Below are 22,075 nucleotides of genomic sequence, written 5' to 3'. Positions count from 1 at the left end.
CTCATTGAAGGCCAGAAGTGTTGCTGTGGCTCAAGTGGTAGAGTGCTATCCTTGAGCAATAGAAGCTCAGCGACATTGCACAGGACTTGAGTTCAAGAGTTAGGACTTGCAAAAAATAATCCACAATTAGAAATATTTACAAAATAGATTTTTGAGCAAGAAATATAGAAAAATCTATCCCTGAGAGTTCCGGGAAAATGGCAGAGGAGAAGCTGGAATTTGAACAAGCTCTCGCATAGAAAGCAATTTTAGAGTTCCAGTGAACAGTCCTAAGCCAGAGAATCACACCAAGTGTGCCATCACAGGAAAGAGAGTTAGGCAAGAAAGGGGAAGCCAAGGCAAGGAGACACATCCTAGCGCTTGCCAGCAGCAGGGTCACAGCGGCGACCACAGGGCACCCATACCTGAGCCACAGAGAGTCCGGGATGGAGGAGCCAGACCCAGCGGGTGAGCGGATTCTACTCAACACCTGCAAGAACCGACAAGGAGTGGACATCTTCATCCTGCAGTATGCAGACCAGAGACGACCCAGGAACCAAGACTTGGCATGAGTAGAAGCCTGACGTCCTCACTCCTTCTCAGGGAGCAGAGGAGGGAAGGTCACCCCTCCCCCCCAGCACCGGTGATCTCCTTCTTGGATACCGATAAAGCTCGGAGGAGCTGCTAGCTCCAGCTCAGGCCTTGGAATAAAACGAGTCATTTAGCAGGTCACAAGAACTTAACAGCGAAGTGACCTGCCAGACTCAGCTCCATCCAGGGAAGTCACCAGCTCAGGCGCCAGCCATAGGAGAGGCTTTCCTCACTGGGTAACCAGAGCCAGAGGCTGCCTCTCCCTCTAGCAGCCTCCACAATCAATTGAAAAACAGAAACCCTGAGAATGGCTCCAGGCTGGGCTCTGTGAGTTTTTCACAAAATAGCCCCAGGGAAAAGCTACTGTTTGTTGGAAGGCCTCAACTCTACCCAGAAACTAGCCTCATCACTGCATCCCCCTCTTTTGTGATTCTCAAAGCAGATCACCGTACCATTAAACTAACCTGGGAGGAGGAATCTCAAAATCTTGGGTAAAGCAGAGCATTTTTCTGCCTGTTCGAACAAACTGACTTAAGAAACCAATCAAGCCACAGGACCTCAAGCAGACCAGAGACTCCAACAAGAGGTTGGTTACAGACACAAGGGAGATACAGGATTCTTCCGACTCCTCCCGAAAAAATTAAAAAAAAAAAAAATCAAAGAACTTTTTTTTTCTTCTTCCTCTATTTTTTTTTTTTTTTTTGGTATCTTATATATATAACTTTTTTTTCTTTTCTAAAACTTTTCAATTTTTAATTTTCGCCTTTTTTGAAAAAAAAAATTGTTTTCCAGTAACTTTTTTTTCCTCTTATAATTTCCACTTCATTCCCACCTAGTAATAGAATGCCTAGCTACAGCAATAAGACAAGATGCAGACATAAAGGGGATCCAAATAGGGAAATGAGAAATAAAACTCTCCCTCTTTGCAGAGGACATGATCTTTTATTTAAAGAATCCCATAGACTCCACTCCCAAATTACTCAAGCTGATTCAAAACTTTGGCAAAGTAGCAGGTTATAAAATTAACCCCCAAAAATCAATGGCTTTTCTTTATGCCAACAATGAGAAAAGTGTGGCTGAAATTAGCAAAGCAATTCCATTTTTAATAGCCCCACAAAAAATAAAATACGTAGGACTTAACTTAAGCAAAGAAGTGAAGGACCTCTATGATGAAAACTTTAAAATCTTGAAAAAGGAAATAAACACAGAACTTAAAAAATGACAAAACCTCCCATGCTCCTGGATTGGAAAGATTAACATCGTGAAAATGGCAATACTTCCCAAGGCTATCTACAAATTCAACGCAATTCCTATCAAAATTCCACCCTCATTCTTCAAGGAAATAGAAGAGGTAATCCAAAAATTCATATGTAACAATAAAAGACCCCGAATAGCAAAACGCTCCTCAACGGAAAGAACACTGCTGGAGGAATATCAATACCAAATTTCAGTCTCTACTATAAAACCATAGTAATCAAAACAGCTTGGTATTGGCATAAGAACAGACCTCAGGACCAATGGAATAGAATTGAAAACCCAGAAATGAACCTACAGACCTATAGCCATCTAATCTTCGATAAGGGAGCTAAAACAGTAGAATGGAAGAAAGACAGCCTCTTCAGTAAATGGTGCTGGCAAAATTGGTTAACTACACGTCGAAAACTAAAGCTAGATCCTTATATACCACCCTGCACCAGAATCAACTCCAAATTGATCAAAGACCTTGAACTTAAAGCAGACACTCTGAAAACATTACAGGATGGAATTTGAGAAACCTTAGGTCTCCTTGTCTCAGGCCGAAATTTTCTGAATAGAGACCCGGAAACACAACAAATCAAAGAAAGGTTGGACAAATGGGATTGCATGAAGTTGCAGAGCTGCTGCATGGCAAATGACATAGCTAGCAAGATCAATAGAAAGCCCACGGATTGGGAGAAGATCTTTACTAACCATACAATGGACAAGGGTCTCATATCTAAAATATACTTGGAACTCAAACAATTAAACCCCCCAGCAACAAATCCTCAAAGAAACTACTGCTCAATAAATAAGTGGGTGAAAGACTTAAAGAGAAACTTCTCTGAAGAAGAAAGAAGTATGGCCAATAGGCACATGAAGAAATGTTCAACATCCCTAGCCATAAAAGAAATGCAAATCAAAACAACATTGACATATCAACTCACTCCAGTTAGAAAGGCAAAAATCGAGAACTCTAACAACAACAGATGCTGGAGGGGATGTGGACAGAAAGGAACCTTACTTCATTGTTGGTGAGAATGTAAACTTGTTCTACCACTTTGGAAAGCAGTATGGAGCTTCCTCAAAAGACTTCACATAGAACTCCCCTATGACCCAGCAATCCCACTTTTGGGCACTTACCCAAATGTTTACAAACAAGACCACACTAAAGCTACCAGCACAACTATGTTTATTGCAGCATTATTTACCATAGCTAAGATATGGAACCAACCCAGATGCCCCTCAGTAGAGGAATGGATCAAGAAAATGTGGTATATATACACAATGGAATTCTATGCCTCCATGAAAAAGAATGACATTGCCCCATTTTTTAGGAATTGGAAAAAATTATATTAAGTGAAGTAATCCAGGCCCAAAGAAGCATAGGTCCCATGGTTTCCCTTATTTGCAATATCTAGTATATATATGAGTCAAGCAGAAAAGGCCAGATAATGTGATGTCAGGAAAATGAACCCTTAGATATGTATTTTAATGCTTTTTTCTTTCATGCACCTGTTTCTAACGCATTTATAAGATTATCTCTTTGTTGCTTTGTATGTCCCTCCCCCACAGTATAACCCCTGCTTTCACTATATTGGATGTCAGTATAACTTGTGGAGGAGATGGGGAAAAACCAGTTGTTTAAGGATACAGGTGGACCTGTTGCAACAATGAGAAGTACAATTTGTCATGTCCAAAACGAGCTTTACAACGTCGGTGCGGGGGGAGAGGGGAAGGGGTGGGGAAATGAGAAGGTTTGGGATTGGGGGGGGTGAGGAGGGAGGCTGGGAAGGGATGTGAAGGGTAAACAAAGGAGGAGGTTGCAATGCTTGGTAAGAAATGTACGCATTATTCTGCCCATGTAATTGTAACCCCTCTGTACAGTATGTTCACAAATAAAATAAAATTAAATTTAAAAAAAAGAAAAAGAAAAATCTATCCCTTTGTGTGGGTTTGCTCCTGAGAGGACCTAGCACCACAAAGCTCTTCCATTTTCAAAAAATACATAGCCACATTTCTGTCAAACCAACTACAGTTTAGCAGAATAAGTTCAAAATAATGATTCCATCATAAAATTGATTAAGTCAATCAATATAAGGATACAGGCCTGCCTGATATCATTCCCCATTGCACCTTTCACAGGAAAAAAAATGTAGAGGTTTGGTTGTCACTGAGATGCTTGTTAAATTTGCTACAAATTTAACAAGTACCATGCTCACAGGGAAACACAAAAATATCAATTATGTAATGATACTATTAAATGGACTTTATATTACAATCCCATGACAGAGCAATGGCTGTGGCATGCTCACAATGTGTGCTGGGATCAGGGTTATGTGTGTGTGTATAGAAAGGTGTATCTTTAGACATGTAGAGAAATCACACCCAAAGGCCTTCTCTGTGGAAGTGCTGTAAATTATCATCCTGATTTTTTATCTTAACTCAGTATTGAAGGAAATGATTGAGATAGAAAAGATGGTTTATATTTTATTATATCTGCCAGGTACTGGATTTAGGGAAGTAGGGATAGGTGACTGATGAAGCAGATAAAATGTCTTATTCTAATGTTGGACCATGTGGAAGTAAACATAGAAACCAAACAAGAGCTTTTACCCTAAGGGAATCACAATTTCCTATAGTTAAGCTTGTTATTTTAGATGACAGTAAGTAGTGTGGAAAAAATGAAGACAGTGTGAGCAGAGAGACAGAAATTGGGGTTATAGAAGGGTCTAGGGACAAGGTAGTAGGAGGTAGGGGAAGATTTCTCTGGGACGATTGCTTAGGTGCTGTGGAGGAAAATTGGTATATAACAGAGTACTGCTACCTGTTCCAAGGGCAGGTGATCACAGAGGTTTTGAAAAGTTAAAAATATTTGTTATAGGAGGGTGCCAGCGGCTCAGACCTGTATTCTAAGCTGCTCAGGAAGCTGCGATCTGAGGATCACAGTTCAAAGTGAGCCTAGGTAGGCAAATCCAAGAGACTCTTATCTCCAATTAACCCACAAGAAGTCAGAAGTGGAGCTGTGGTTCAAGTGGGAGATCACCAGCCTTGAGAGAAGAATCCAAGCAAGAGTGCAAGGCTCTGAGTTCAAGTCTCAAAGCTAGCAAAAAAAGTTGTCATAAATTCAAAATGCCAAAATACATGGCTTATGAATATAAGCATCAAAGATACGTCCATTAACTTTGATAGATGAAACCCATTGTTACACGGTCCAGGAATATACTCCTGGTTCCATAGGTCCAGTCTGAGCATATATTTTCTTCTTTTTTATGTTTTTTATTGTAAAAATAGAATACAGCGGGACAGTTACATGATTAAGGTAATGAATACATTTCCTTTCCAACATTGTTTCCTCCTCCTTTGTTTTTCCTCTACCATACCTTCCCTACCCACCTCCCCAGCTCCTTCCTTCCCCCTCCCAAGTTGAGTACACATTTTCTTTAGCTTTATAGAGGAGGAAAAAGCAGTGGCAGGAGAGAAATGCATATTTTTTTGTTTTTGTTGTTTTGTTTTTTGTTCTACTCTTAGGGCTTGAACTCAGGGCCTGGATGCTCTCCTTTAGCTTTTTTAGTCAAGCTAGCACTCTACCACTTGTGCCACAGCTCCACTTTGGGCTTTTCAGGGGTACCTAATTGGAGATAAATATCACTGACTTTCCTGCCGTGGCTGGCTTTGAATCAGGATCTTCAGGTCTCAGACTGCTGAGTAGCTAGGATTACAGGTGTGAGACACCAGCATCCAACAACAAATGTATAATTTTAAAGTACCAGTCACACACGTGTTCATGTGGTGAGAGGTGGAAGGCAGTACTCATAGAGAGCCAGGCAGTTCATCATCTCAGGTTTTCTCAGCTGGAACCTGGATACAGTAAGTCATTGGTCTGGTAGGTGGATATAAAGTGGAATCTGAGATGCCAAGCTTTTATACTGCTTTTGGTTAATCTCTGAGCCCAAATGATAGTGCCCCTCAGACAAAGGGCCTTCGGACCTGTTACATTATTATGCTCAAAATGGCACAAAATATTAAGATTGGGGAACTCCAGGTTTCTTTTTGGTAGACGAAGAAGTGAGACAAGTATTTGACTTGATAAGGTTTTGGATAATCGACAATGGTTATTAGGGAATCTCAGAAATTGGACTTTATTTTAAGCAAAATGCAAATCCTACAAACAGAATATGGGTTATGCTTTCAAAATTGATTATTACATAAAAATAGATTGGAAAGTAATTGGACATATCTCCCAATTGAAGCTTTCAGAGTTTGCAGAGTGTGCTAAATTATCTAGACCAGTGGAAAATTGCTTCATAATGCTGGGTCCATATATAGTCTAAAAGTCTGAAACAATAGGACAGAGTAAAAAAATAATCACTGCCCTTTCTAAGACCTAAAATTACAGCAGAGGAAATAAAAACAAAGCTATGGAACCCATAGCAAATGCTATAGAATTCAAAGTGAAATAGAAATCCAGGTAGGGAATTATAAATGCATCCTATCTCACAGAAGTGGCACAGAGAGGAGTACACTGCATTAAGGCACAAGCACCAAATTCTGGTTTGAACCCCCGGTCTGCCATTTAACCCGCCTCATAGAATTGAACAATTTACTTTGCATCCATTTCTTTCTGGAAAATTTGTAGTTATACCGACCCCAAAGCCTAATGTAACTATCACACAGGTTAATAATACATGGAAAAATAACTAGAATAGCACCTAGTATAAAAAGGATAAATAAGTAATAAGATTTCACAGTCTTTGTGATAACTTGATAGACTTGAAGTCATTAAAAATACATTAAGATGGACAGGTTCTGGTTCTCACACCTGTAATCCTAGCTATTCACTTTTTTTCAATTGATTTCGACTTATCCTGCTTGATTTTCTTCTTGTGTAAGTTTTGACAGATATTTTGGAAAAAATTGGTCTATTACATTTAGATTATCAAATTTGTGGCATAGGATTGTTCACAATATTCCTACATTCCTTTGTTATCTTTATTATCCTTTAACATCATTGAAATCATCAGAGATCTCTTTTATTTCTCATATTGTTAATATATCTTATCCTCGTCTTAAGTAGTATCTTACTGATTTTCTTGATCTTTTCAAAGAATTACTTTTGAATTTATCGTTGCAGGTTACGGTGTATGGATTTTCTACAAGTTTCATTTATTTTTTCTGGGTGGTGGTAGTGGTATTAGAGATTGAACTCAGGAATTTTTCTAGTTAACTAAAGTAGAAACTTGGTTTAATAACTTGAGATCTACCTCCTACTGTATGCATTCAGTGCTAGAAGTTTCTTTCAAAGCACTACTTCTGATGCATTTCACAGTTTGAGATATATTTGTTCGTTTCTTTGTTTAGGTGACACTGGAGTTTGACTCAGGCCCTCACATTTGCTAGTCAGGTGTCATACTGCTGATCCATATCTCCAGTCTTTTTAGCATTGGTTATATACTTCTGAGATGTGTCTCACCCCCTTCCCATATGGATTTTCATCATAGCTGAGATGACTGGTGTATACCATCTTCATTCCATTAAATGAAGTTTTGAAGACTTTTGTTTTCCACCCAGGCTGGCCTGGAACATCAATCTGCCTACTCTCAGCCTTTCACATAGCTAAGACAACAGATATGTACCCTGGACACCTAGCTGTGTTTAATCTTTAAGTATCTTTCTATTATTAATTTATACTATGGATTTCAAGTTTAATTCTATTTGGTCCAAGAACAGGTATTATATTATTTCTATTGTTTTCATTTATCTTCTGACCTGGAATTTTCTCTGTCTCAATGAAAGCTCATGTGTGACCTTTTTTTTTTCATGTGTGAACTTGAATACAATCCCTTCTAATGTAGATGTCAATTATATTTATCTGACTGATGAAGAATAATTTCATGGGTTCAGAATTCCAGGTTAGTGATTTTTGTTTTTAGTAGAGTTTAAGTATTTCACTTCATATTCTTACTTGTTTGGCTTCTAAAAAAGAAATTCTTGTCTTTGTTCGTCCATAGAAAAATATATTATAACCCCTCTGTACAGTATTTACACAATAAATAAAGTAAAAGAAAGGAAAAGCATATTAGATAATGTATATCATGATTGGACTCTCTTACATGTATAAATTGATTATATATTTTAAATTATAGCTGCACATATTATATACGTATATAATATAAAATTATAAATCTTGAGCCCCTTCTAATAATCAAAAACTTTCCTTTAGCAGTATTCTTTTTTATTTTTTATATTTTTATGCTCCCCTCCCCCCCATAGCAGTATTCTTTTAGTTTGTTTTTCTGTGTGCCAGAATTGAGACTTGAACTCGGGGCCTTGGATTCTCTCTCTATTTATTTGAGATTTGAGGCTAGTATGCTACCACTTGAGACATACCTCTGGCTATTTGCTGGTTAATTGGAGATAAGATTTTCTGGTATTTTTCTGCCCAGTCTGACTTCCTTGACCTGCCATCCTAGGATCTCAGCCTCTTGAGTAGCTATAATTACAGGTATGAACCACTAGCAGTGTTACAATGTAGAAAATAGAAGCAGGTCCAGGGCATGTATATGGTCAGTAGTCAGCTGACTAACTTTGAGAATTCCATTTTCAGAGTTTAGGAATGCTTCCCATTTTCTTATTCTTATATTGAGTTATCAGTTCTTTCTTTCATAAATGCACTTTAAGCAGATTTTGCAAGATTAAGCTTCATTTTTAAGATTCATATAGCTTATAAGTAGTGTAATGACTTTGTCATCAGGGAAAATAAGGTATTTCAGACTCATTGTCATAGGAACCTCGTAATCCTCTAGAAAGTTCTGCTCTCATGGGGTCAAGGAAGGGTTCCCTCTGATTGTCATAGACATCAGGAAAGTGTCCACGGACTTGTCATCACCTGTCATTGTACTACAGTTCTGCAAGATGCTTAGACCTTTTGGCTATTTTTAATTTATAACCATGAACTATTACAGCATACCACATATAACTGTTTGTGTGAGGATTTTTTCTTCTTTTGGGGGCCTTTATTGTTGTTTGTAGAATTCATTCTGGTAACTTGCTGTTTCCAGAGTTTCTCCTGAAAGTGTAGCTCATACCTGACATTAATTTGGGGAAAGTTCTGTCATTATTATTTCAAATACTTTTTCTATTTCTTTTCCTTTACTCCTTATGATATTCCCATCATCCATATGTAGCGTCTTTTGCAGTTATCCCATATTCCTTTGGTGTCTTTTTTTCATTCTTTGAAATGAAAAGGTATTTTACTATTTTAGGTTATACTATAAATCCTTTGTAAAATGATAATTTTTTATTAATATATTTTATAAAAAATAGTTCGTACTTTCATACAATATAATTGACTATGTTTTCATTCTTCCATATTTTCAGTTTTGAATTGTCTTGTTTGTGAAATCCTCTCTCAGAAGTTTTTTCTAGGTGAGTTCTATATTCTCAGATCCTTTTATTTTTTTCCTGTCCAGAGACTAACCTTAACTCATTTTCAACTTACTTAGACACTCATTAACCTGTGTGTCTAATAATTATGTTGCTTTCATCAATTTTAAGTGTATATATATAAATTAGAAAGAGAACCAAAATATTCTGGCAATCTATGTGATGAATTCCTCTTCATTAACAAATGATTAAACAATTAAACAACTTTACTCAATGTTTCTACTAAAAATGTGCCATGAAAATTATTGCTACAGTACAATGACTATCAGTAAATAAAGTATTCAATATGTGATTATAAGAGACTTCTGTAAAATCAAACTAAATGAATTCCAACTCACATTCTCCTTAGTTAATCTCAAAATAGTCCTAGCCACTCTAGAAAGTATGACAGACCTGAAGTGGAACAGACTAGAAGGCGAAGAAATGAATACAAGAACCCACAGCTATCTGATAAAATGTATGGTGGGAAAACACAGCCTCTTCAACAAATGGTGCTGGGAAAACCAAATGTCCATATATATGACCTCTCTCACACCTTAAATTAATATCAATTCAGAGTGGATCAAAAACCTCAATATAAGAATTGAAACTTTACTACAGGAAAGAGTAAACATTAGAATGTATTGACATAGGCAGAAACTCCCTAAATATAACTCCAGGAACTTAGAAAATAGAAAAGAGACTTGGCAAATAGTATTGTATCAAGCTAAAAAGCTTCTGCACAGCAAAGGACATGGTTACTAACCTAAAAGTACAACCTGTAGAAGACCTCTAGCCAAAAAAGTAATGCAAATCAAAACAGAATCAAGATTCCATCTCATTCTAGACATAATGGCCATCATCAAGAATACAAACAGCAACAAATGCTGGCAAGAATGGAGTAGGAGGGGAGAAGGAACCTTAATTGTTGGTGGGAATATAAATTAGTACAACTTTGAACAATAGTTTAACAAAAAGAATACTAAGGAGCTGAAACATGAGTGAGAGGGATGGGAAATAAGCAGAAGTGAGTAGACAAATAGAGGGATGAATGGTGGGCAAATATAGTCATAATAGTCAATGTGCAGATGTGGAAATGGAACTCAGACATATTAGAAAATAGGCAAGGAAATGGATAGGTGGAGGAGAGAACGATGGAAGCAGTAACTGATCAAAATGCACTGTACATGTAAAGGGACTCATTTAGTTGAAACTCCTTTGTACAACTATCTAAAAATAATTAAAAAGGGAAGAAAGCATGCCAAATGACACAGGAGATATTGGGTTAAAAAATATACTAGTTCTATCCATTTGAATTTATATGTCTCAAAATGTATCAAAATTTTTGACTGGGTGACCACAGCTTTTTCCTCTTCCAGGATCTTGAAGGGCTCCCAAGAGGATAAGCTTAAACTTCATTAGATTCGTACAAACCTATCTCTGCAGATTTAAGTCACTTGACCCTCAAAATTATCTCTTAGCTTAGTGTTTTCAGAAGCCTGGGCAGCTCTGGAAAAATGTTTAGTGAGTTAATGAAAGTGGTCAAATTTTAATCAATACAATGAGCGGGAAGTCCATCAGAGGTGTGGTAAAAACAATGTACAGAAGGGGATTTTTAATACACTAAATCAAACAGTATTATAGTGTAAATGGTGTGTTAAGTCCTATGGGTTCTAAAACAGAATTCCTGGCTTCCTCTTCTAAAATATCATCTGACCTTTCCCATGACTCAGTTTCCTCATCTGGAAAATAAAATAGTATATATAATTCTAGTGACTTTTCGTGTGCTACTATAGGTATTAGTTAACACAATCATTTTTGTGAGAAGTAAAATTATTAATACCTGTAAAGCTTAAAATTTCATGCCAAGTGTTTTATTGTGTGTGTGTGTGTGTGTGTGTGTGTGTGTGTGTGTGTGTGTGCGCGCGGTAAAATGGGGCTTGTTCACATGCTTGCTTGGTTTTTACTCAAGGATGGTGCTCTGCCACTTGAGCCATATCTTGGCTTCCAAGAGCTTCAATATAGAGTAAATATTTTAAAGGGTAACTATCTTTATTTTTCAAACAGAACATTCCTTCCTTGTCACAAATATTTTAAGGAAAACAAAAATAAACTATAATTCCTAAAATTAAAATGAAATTGATACTTGGAGTGAATTAAGTGATTCATAAACTAAAGATAAAAAACTTGATAAGAGCTGGTGTATGGATGAAGTGGTAGAATGCCACCCTGAGTTCAAACCTCAGTCAAACAAAAAAATGAGTTAATTTTACATTGAACACGGTGGCATATTTATAATCCTAGCTATTCTGGAGGTGGAGATAGGGAAGATTGCATTTTTTAATTGTGAAAGTACCGTATAGAGAGGTTACAATTACATGAGCAAGGTAATGAGTACATTTCTTATCAAGCATTGTTGCCTCCTTCTTTGTTCCCATCCCTTCCCCCACATGCGCCCTCCGTCCCACACTAAAGTTGTAAAGTTCGTTTTTCGACATAACGTCTTGTACATCTCATTGTTGTAATGGATCCACATGTATACCTATTTAAACAATTTGTTTATTCCCTTCTCCTCCACAAATTATACCAACATCAAATACAGTGAAAACAGTGGTTATACTGTGGGGGAGGGACATACAAAGCAAGAAAGAAATCATCTTATAAATAATATGTTAGAAAAAATCCCAAGAAAGGGGCTGGGAAAGTGGCTCAGTGGTAGATCACTTGCTTGCATGCATGAGGCCCTGGGTTCTATTCCCCAGCACCACATAAGCGAAAAGAAAAAAGCCAGAAACGGTGCTGTGGCTCAAGTGATAGAGCACTAACCCTGAGCTGAAGAGCTGAGGGACAGTGCCCAGGCCCAGAATTCAGGCCCCACAACCGGACCCCCCCCCCCAAAAAAAGAAAGAATCACAAGAAAGAAAAAAAAAAACATTTGAGTCCTTATCTTAGGGTTCATTTTGCCTAACATCAATTTATCTGACCGTTTTTGCTTGTCTCAGACATATACTGGTTATTGCAAATAAGGGAAACCATGGGACCTATGTTTCTTTGGGTCTGACTTACTTCACTTAATATAATTTGTACCAACCTTTCCATTTCTTAACAAATGGGGCAAGGCCATTCTTTCTGATGGAAGCAGAGAATTTCATTGTGTATATATAGCACATTTTCTTGATCCATTCATCTATGAAGGGGCAGCTGAGTTGGTTCCATATCTTAGCTATGGTAAATAATGCTGCAATAAACGTAGTCGTGATGGTAGCTTTAGTGTGGCCTTGTTTGTGATCATTTGGGTAAATGCCCAAAAGTGGTATTGCTGGGTCATAGGGGAGCTCTATATGGAGTCTTCTGAGGAACCTCCATACTATTTTCCAAAGTAGCTGATATGGAATAATAAAATACCCCGAATAGCAAACACGATCCTTAACAGAAAGAATAGTGCTGGAGGAATATCAATACCAAATTTCAAACTTTACTACCAAGCCATAGTAATGATACCAGCTTGGTACTGGCACAAGAACAGACTTCAGGACTAATGGGATAGAATTGAGAACCCAGAAATGACCTATAGCCATCTAATCTTCGATAAGGGAGCTAAAAAAATAGAATGGAGGAAAGACAGCCTCTTCAGTAAATGGTGCTGGCAAAATTCGTTAATCACTTATAGAAAACTAAAGCTAGATCCTTATATATCACCCTGTACCAGAATCAACTCCAAATGGATCAAAGACCTGGGTGTCAAAGCAGACACCCTGAAAACATTAGAAGATAAAAAAGGAGAAAGCCTAGGCCTCCTTGGCACAGGCAGAAATTTTTGTAAAAGAGATCCAGAAACACAACAAATCAAAGAAAGGTTGGACAAATGGGAGTGCATGAAATTGCAGAGTTTCTGCAAGACAAAGGTCATAGCTGGCAAGATCAATAGGAAGTCCACTGATTGGGAGAACATCTTCACTAGCCATACAACGGACAAGTGTCTCATATCTACAATATACCTGGAATTCAATTAAATCCCCCAACAACAAATCCTCAAAGAAACAACTGCCCAATAAATAAGTGGGCTAAAGAATTAAAGAGAAATTTCTCGGAAGAGGAAAGAAGGATGGCCAATGAAGAAATAAATGCTCAACCTCCCTAGCCATAAAAGAAATGCAAATCAAAACAACATAGAGATTCCACCTCACCCCAGTTAGATTGGCTATAATTAAGAACTCTATTAACAACAGATGCTGAATGGGATGTGGACAGAAGGGAACCTTACTGCATTGTTGGTGGGAGTATAAACTTGTTCAACCACTTTGGAAAGTAGTATAGAATATTGCATTTTGAAGCCAGCTTGGGTAAAATGTGAGTTTCCAGATCAACCAACAAGCAGGGATAATGGTACACATTATAATTTGATCTATGAAGGATGAGTATGTAGAAGATTGTGATCCGAGGCTGACCCCTGGCAACAACAGAAATGGATACCTAAACCTAACATGCTCAACGTTATCTTTTGCAAAATGTGGAAGAGAAGCCCTTTAAGGCATGTGTGTGTGTGTGGTCTATCTGAATGTCAAGGGTTGAAGTGTTGAAGTAGCATGGAAAATAAAAACATGGACCTCTTCTTGTAGAACTGAGCAGCATAACGTAACTTCTTCTATGAACTCAGGAATGCAGCTCAGCTGAATCCCAGCTTCGAGATATTGTAATAACAGACTTCATCAATTTGTCCTTCTACTGGAAAAAAGATACTAAAAGAAATATTAGTGCTTAAGCCTCAAACACCTCTCTTTCTCATCCACTTCAGACTTTACATGATGGAGAATGATCAAGTTTTCCTAGGGGGAAAATGCTCACCAATATGGGGCAGGATTTATCAGGCAAGTGCTGACTAATATCTGAGAAAGCAAGATTGGAATAAAGGGGATATTTGGGGGTTTTCTCTTGGGTGGTATTTTTTGTTTGGTTTCGTTGGGTTTTTGCTAATCCTGGGGAATGAACTCAGGGCTAGGGTCCTGTTCTTGAACATTTCTGCTCAAGGCTAGTACTTTACCACGTAAGCCACAGCCCTATTTCTGGATTTCTTTGGTGGTTAATTGGAGATAAATTTCTCAGGAAGTTTTCTTCCTGGCCTTTCAACTGCAATCCTCAGATCTCATCCTCAGCTAAGATAACATGTGTGAGCCACCAGCAACCAGCTGGAATACTTGGATTTTCTTGCTCTTTTTTATCCTGTGGGGCAAGCCAGACAAAATGTAACATTTTCTTTTATCAAATAAGAAAGAGAAACTTTTAAATCCAACTGTATGTGATCTGTTAGAATGAAGAGTTTTAAATTTTATAAAAACTTCATATTTTCATTGTGCTAATGCACAGAATCTTCAAAATCCAGAAAATATTGGTTCTGATTATTATTATTATTTTATGGTCTCAAAAAGAAATTGAAGCATTCCTAAATGGTCATGTTATTCTTTCCCATACTCTCTTTTAAAAGGTCTTTGATGTGCCTCTAAATGTTACTGGTTTCTGCAAGATAAAAGAAATTCCCTATTACCACTTGAAATGTAATGCTCTCCGTTAGAGTTTATGAGAAATTTCTAACTTCCACATAAATTATCACTTCAGTTAACTCTATTAATGTAAATTGTGTCTCTCTTAGGAGCCACAGATTTGCTAAACATTAGTCAAAGAAATAATAGAAGCCATTCTTATAGGAAATGATCAGTTAAAACAATACTTTTGTTTATGAGTATGTGTGTTGTGATTTGGAGTTTTTTCATAGAAGTAGTGGGGATGGAGCACAGGATCTTGTGCACACTTCACAAGAACACTACCACTGAGCTGCATTCCTAGCCCCTCGTGTGCGGTTTTGAAATCATGATGTCACAAGCCTGTAATAGAAATCAGTATAGCAATTCTGGGATTTGCCATGCATTTATGGAAACGCTGAGGAAAGATGAATTTTTAAATGTTCCTGGATGTGGTTTTCATATCCTAACATTAGGGAAACATTGATAAAGAACAAAAAATTAGTAGGTTTCTTGAGTGCTGAGAACAACCATTATCATTTGGGTTTTTTTTTTTTTTGTTCTTTTGTGCTAGTACTGGGGCTTGAGCTCAAGTCCCTTAGCCCTTTTCACACAAGGCTGGCTCTCTACCATGTGAGTCACAGCTACAATTCTAGGTTTTTTTTTTTTGTATATAATTGGAGATAAAAGTCCTGACTGGATTAGCTGCAAATTGTAATCCTCAGGTCACAGGCTCCTGAGTAGCAAGGATTACAAGCATGAGCCACTCATGTTGAGCTGTCATTTTGGTTTTTATCAGCCCATGAAACACATCTTTAATACTAATTTTCATGTTTTGACATTTTAAATTGTGGTGAATTATAAATAACCACATTTCCAATATATAAGTGTTTAAGTTACATTGCTCATATTCATAGTGTTGTGCAACCATAACCAGTATTTAAATTTTTTATTGCTTCAAACAGAAACTGTAGAGCACATGGGCAGCAAAGATGGCGCTGGGAGAGAGTAGAGTGGGCAGAGCCCAATTGACCTTCCGATCAGTGCCTAGCCAGTCCGTGAAGGCCGAGGTGCATGATAGGGTATGACCTTGACAGTGATTGGTTCTTTTTCCTCCCTTGCCATGCCACCCGCCCTTTTTGTCTTTAAAAAGGGCTGCTCTCTGTTAATAAATGAGTTTTCTACCTGCTGGATTTGGCTCCCCCCTGTGTCTGATTGTCTCCAGGGCTGAGGGAGGCTGGGGAACAGGTGAGCTCCGCACTTACCTTTCCTCAGACCCCGTCCGTCTTTCGTGGGACGGACGAAGACCCAACAGAAACTGTATCGTCATTAATCGATAAATTGTCACTCATCTCTTCCTCCCTCTAACTATGGACAATCTCTAATCTGCTATCAGTTTCTGTTGTATATTCTAGATATTTCTTATAAGTACAATCCTACATGAGCTATGCTTTTGTGTCTGGTTTGAAATACTTAGTTTTATAATGTTTTTCAAGGTTGGTGCAGTCCATGTTACAGCATGTACAGAGTGTCATTTATTTCTTGTGGCACATTAATTTCCACACTATGAGATGCCATATTTTGTTTATTCATTCATCTATAAATGAACAATAGGAAGGTTTCTATCCAGTATTTATAAATAAGGCTATAATGAAAACTGGCATCCATGTAAGTTCTATTGTCCATTGTTTGTTTGTATCTTTACAAATAGAATTGTTGAGTCATATTGTAATTCTATGTTAGACTCTTTGAAGATTCACCAACCTGTTTTCTATGTGGTTGTAACATTCTACATTCTCATTAGCTTAGCTGTGCCAAAAGAGTTCAACTCCTCCTCTTTTCTCCTAGTCCTGGGGCTTGAACTCAGGGTCTGGGCACTCTTCCTGAGCTTCTTTTGCTCTACCACTTTAGCAACAGCATCAGTTCCAGCTCTTTCAGTTTATGTGGTACTGAGGAATTGAACCCAGGGCTTCATGCATGCTAGGCAAGCACTCTACAACTAAGCCACATTCCCAGCCCATTTTCTGTATTTTTTTAAAAGTCACAATCATTGTAGAAGGCATGAAGCAGTATCTTCCTGTGATTTTGATGGCATTTTCCTAGCAACATTGGGGTTGCTTAGTGGTGATTTATCTCTCTGCTTTGAAGAAATGTTTGTTCAAGTTCCACAACTATTTTAAAGTGAATTTCCTTTTGTGTTACTTGATTAAGGAGTTCTTCATATATTCTCTGAGGTTAAAATCTATAATATATAGTTATTTTCTCACATTATTTAGGTTTTCTTTTAGCTTTCTTGGTAATGAAACTTGGTCTGTTTAAGAATAGTATCTAATTTTTTTCTTTGGATAAAAAGGGATACAAAAGTTCTTAAAATAATAATAACAGCCATAATTAAAAATGCCATGGTTTTTTCTCTCAGAGGATCATTGTTCTTGGTGTATAATAGATTAATTAACCTCTTTTCTCGTGTGTGTAAATGAAAGCTGCTTTTAGTTAGGATCTCTAGAGTTTTTCAGAGGTTAAAAAATGATAAAATTTGAGAAAACTAAGTATTTATTTCACTTATAGAACAACTTTCTCTCCTCAACCTGAGTAATTATTTATACTATACTATTGGAGTTAGCTAATATTAATTAGAGGAAGGACTTTTGTATCAAAGGAAGGGATTGCATAAGTTGTGGGAATACAAGATGTATTGAGGAATACTTACAGGCTTCTGATATATTTTAGAAAAAAAATTAAATTTAAGAGTATCTTCATCAGGCTGGGAAGTTGGCTCAGGGGTAGAGTGCTTGCCTGGCATGCCTGAGGCCCTGTGTTCAATTCCTCAGCATCACATAAGCAAAAAGAAAAAGCCAGAATTGGCTCTGTGGCTCAAGTGGTAGAATGCTAGCCTTGAGCTGAAGAGCTGAGGTACAGTGCCCAGGCCGAGTTCAGGCCCCACAACCAGACCCCCCCCAAAAAACAAGGAGTATCTTCATCATAGGATCTACAGAAGTTAAATGAGTCGTGAACAAAGTTGAAATTTGTCCAAACGCACAGAGTACAGAGATGAGACCAAAGTGGGTAGGTACTATCTGGATCTCCTCCCTGTGAAATATCCTCCACATATTAATGGGATAAATGGAACTTTTCCCAAGCACACACAATTCATACACTCAGGATAGAAGCGATTCCATTCAACTATAGGCTTTGGAGGAATTTAACATTCAAAAATAATTTCAAGAGATTCTTGATTATAGTTGACAAAAAGGATTATATTGACCTTTCAGTCGCAAAGCTTTATCCCTATTAGAAAATCTTCAAAAAATGATTTTGTGACTTTGGAGAAAATAATTAACTATAAAGCTTCATAAATTATATTAGGAAAATAAGTTCATAAAATGAAGAGTTGATGCGGAGTTATGAAAGACTTCATACTATTATTCAAAGTCTCTTGGAATCAAAATCTCTTCTCTGTAAGTTTTGAGAAAGTAGAAATGTATCTAGTATTAGAATCATGGATACCTAAAACATTGAGTCATCCCAAAATTCATTGTATCCCTGAAAAGTACATAGAGTTCTAGTATCTTAATGGCACTCTCATGTGGAACCCAACTATTTGTCTTGGCATTTAAAACTGGGCAAGTGTTTTCCAGGGAATGAACCTTTAAAATATTCTTTTCTAAATAAAACAAAGGAAAAAATCCTTCTTAAATAATTCTTTAAAAGGATTCATCAGCTGCAGAGATCTGACCTTATGGGTATCCGGGATGTGCAGGTACAGCAATGCCCTTGTGGAAGGGCTCTGGGAAAGTGGGGCCACACTGAGCTCCTGGCTAGAATATGCTGCCAACTACAGGCAGATCCCTGTGCAGTCAGGTGACCTATTGAAGTCCTCATTTATTTATTTGTCATTGAAGGCAACTTTGAGATAGTGGTGCAGGCCCTGAAATCAGTAGGTATGGCTGCTCTGCAGATGCACTGCCCCTCATTCAGGGAAGACAGCTTGAGCCCTGGGTAGCTCCTGCAGGTGGTAAGCCTAGCCAGGACAGGTTAGCTGTGCAAGCTGGAAGTGGCCCACAATGTGCGGCTACATGCTGGCATGTGCAGCAGTTGTTAGACCAGGTGGGATTCCCTCATCTGACTTCACTCATCCTCCCCATCAAGGCCTTTGACACACCCTTCACTTCTGTCCCAACTTCTAAGCATGAAGACTGCCTCCTTGGCTCCATCTCCTGAGAGCTCAGTCACATGACTTACCTGATAGAGCTGAGTGTGGCCCTCTCCATGCTGACAGGGAAGATCCAGATTCTCAGAGTCTCAGAGACTGAAAGGAAGAGGGATGGGTCAAGCACTCTGGTCCTTGGCTTCACAGGCTGTAGGGGCACTGAGTGATAGGTAGAAGAACAGCTTATTCACAAAGCCCCAAGCTCAATGCTCTCTGGAGCTGCACATAAGAGAGCACAAAAGAGAAATAAAGAAGTTAGAGGACCAGGATTGATCCAGAATAGTGAGGGACCTCAGGGGAATGCTTCTAGTTAGAAAGAGACAATGTGTAAGGTAGACATCAAAACCAGGCTTGCAATCCCAACACTCAGAAGCCTGAGGAAGAAGGAAAGTGAGTTCAAGTCCAGCCTGGATAACATAGGGAGACTGCCTCAAAAAACAAGGTCTGGGTGTTGAAGGTGTAGCTCAAATATTAGAGTACCAGCCAGTGAGCAAAAGCATCAGATACTGAGTTTGAATGGTGTCTTTGTCTTCAAAATAAGTAAAGAAAGAGAGAAAGAGACAGACAAAGAGAGAGAGAGAGACAGAGGAAGAAAGAAAGAAAGAAAGAAAGAAAGAAAGAAAGAAAGAAAGAAAGAAAGAAAGAAAGAAAGAAAGAAAGAAAGAAAGAAAGAAAGAAAGAAAGAAAGAAAGAAAGAAAGAAAGAAAGAAAGAAAGAAAGAAAGAAAGAAAGAAAGAAAGAAAGAAAGAAAGAAGAAAAGAAAGAAAGAAAGAATAAAGAAAGAAAGAAAGAAAGAAAGATAAGGGCTAAAATGTGCCTTGATGCTACGTGTTTGACTAGCACATGAAAAACCCTGGCTGTAATTCCTAGCATAGATAGGAGGAAGAGTGGGGGAAAGCAAGAAGAGCAGGACAGAGAGGGAAAGCGGGAGGGGGAAGGGAGAGGGAGAGGTCTCTGTGAAAAGAACATGCTAACTAATGGGTCTAGAATGTTGCTTTATAAGGCATAGCTAACTATAGTGACTCCTGTAGTTGTCTATTGTGGTGCAAAAAAAGTTCCCAACACTGTGTGACTGGCATTATCTCAGGTCAGGTATAGAAATCTGGCTCAGCTGGGTGACATGAGGTTGTTGTCAGCTGACGGTGGGACTGCAGTATCACCCTGGCCTTCCTGAGCAGATATTAACCCAAGATCATTCATGGGAATTGGGGGAATGCCTGGCCTCCTCCACAAGCAGGATTCTCATAAGGCCTTAGCTAATAGTTTCACCCATTTGCAGCTATGATATCAAGAGGGGCATGCACAAACAGACAGTGAGGGACTCAGTCAGAGACAGGGTCCAGCTGCCCCTTTGCTGATGCTTGCTGCCAACACTATCTAAATCAGAATTATTGGATTGTGGATATGGTGCCTCAGTTGGGGATGTCTGGCTTTCCCTTCCTGGCTCTACAGTAATGGATTCTTCTATTGTTAGAATAACGGCTCTTTTTTCTTACTAATGCCTCATTTCCCCTGTAGCAAGCTCTCAGAGTGGATGTTTTCTCCAAGATCATGTACATAACTCCTTTCATATGAAAATGGTTGTTGATAAAATCTGCCATTTAGGTGAGATGAAGACAAAGGTTTCATTGGTTCAGGTTAATTCTGAACCACACAGCAAGCCCAGCAGCTGTAGACTGTGTGAAAGCAAGGGAGCCAGGCTGCATCCCAGTGAACCATATTTATGGACACAGACATTTGCATTTCATGTAGCACCATGTGTCAAAACTATTTTCACAGACTCCATGCAGTCTGGTAAGAACAAGACTTGCCCTGCAAGTCTTTGTTCTCTGTGACAGACAAGCAGATGGATTGCTCACATCCATTGTTGCTCACATGGAACTCCTCTGATTTGTGCTGATTACTCCATGTTCTACAGCCCCTTCAGGACATGATTGAGAATGCTGGACCTGGCCAATTGTGCTCTGAACCATGTGGACATGAACTTCTTGGCAGACTGTATCCATGCTGCCCAGCTGGATGTGTTGCACCTCAGTAGACACAATCTGCTTCATTTATATCCCTCTACTTTCCTCAAGCTGCGGCAACAGGTTGTCCAGATAGTGCGGGTGTGGATCCCAGTGGAGTGTGCTATTACCCATAGCTATGTGGTCATGATGATCCTGGGCCTGTGTTCCTGCCACTATCTCTAGGAGCTCAAGTTCCTTGCTAAACTGCTGTCAGCCTGCACCCTCAACTGCCTCTTCTCTGCACTGTGTAAACTCCCTGAACTTCATTACATGGAGTTCCTGGTGCCTAAGGAATGTTACCTGGAGAGTACCAGGATGGCTGGCATGTCCACATAAGATCAGTAGAAATATGCTTGATTGCAGAAGAGCTGCATGCCGTGCTACTATGGGCCAAGCAGGAAGACATCCCCACCTCCCACCACTCTTCAGGAGTTTTCACCCAATAGTTAATGAGACCAGCAATGAGCTTTGTGCTTTCTTTCTTCAAGCTTTCAAAACTGCTTTAGAAAACTTTCCCAGAACACTAAAACAAGTAGAGTAGGCCCTTGAATTGTGCTAAGGAAATGTCTTGCATTTCAACCAGCCCTGTTGCCCAGAGATCAATCCCTATATCAGATCCTAAGCCTGAGATGTAAGCAACTGTAGTTTCAATGAAAAACCTTTGTTAGAGAAAGCTGTAGATAAACATGACAGACAATGTAGGAAGAAAACATGCCTTCTAAATGTGACATCGGAGGCCCTGGGGTTCAAGTCTTTTTCCTTTTTTGTGCCAGTCCTGGGGCTTGAACTCAGGGCCTTTGCACTGCCCCTGAACTTATTTTACTCAAGGCTAGCACTGTACCACTTGAGCCACAGCACCACTTCTGGTGTTTTCTGCTTATGTGTTGCTGAGGAATCGAACCCATGAATTCATGCATGCTAGGGAAGCATTCTATCACTGAGACATATTCCGAGCCTCCTGGGATTCAATTATAGGACTAGGTGAAGCTGTTTCAGCAGAGGTCCAGGCATTGTGGTAGAGTGTTCAATTGGACCTAGGGCAGCATGTATTGGAAGCAGTAACAGGGAAAAATCAGATCACTTGTCACAGAATACAAATAAAAGGTAAT

The 22,075-nt window shown here is 38.7% G+C and overlaps 1 pseudogene; it reads left to right on the top strand.

Moving 5' to 3' along the window:
• LOC122116437 overlaps positions 1–21,507 on the top strand; it is a 141,508-nt pseudogene extending 120,001 nt beyond the window's left edge.
• Positions 21,508–22,075: the final 568 nt, after the last annotated feature.

This window comes from Dipodomys spectabilis, unplaced genomic scaffold (assembly GCF_019054845.1).
Source record: "Dipodomys spectabilis isolate Male_0828 unplaced genomic scaffold, ASM1905484v1 ptg000134l, whole genome shotgun sequence".
NCBI lineage: Eukaryota > Metazoa > Chordata > Mammalia > Rodentia > Heteromyidae > Dipodomys > Dipodomys spectabilis.
Note: the sequence above shows the minus strand (reverse complement) of the source record. Positions and strands in the feature narration are given on the sequence as shown.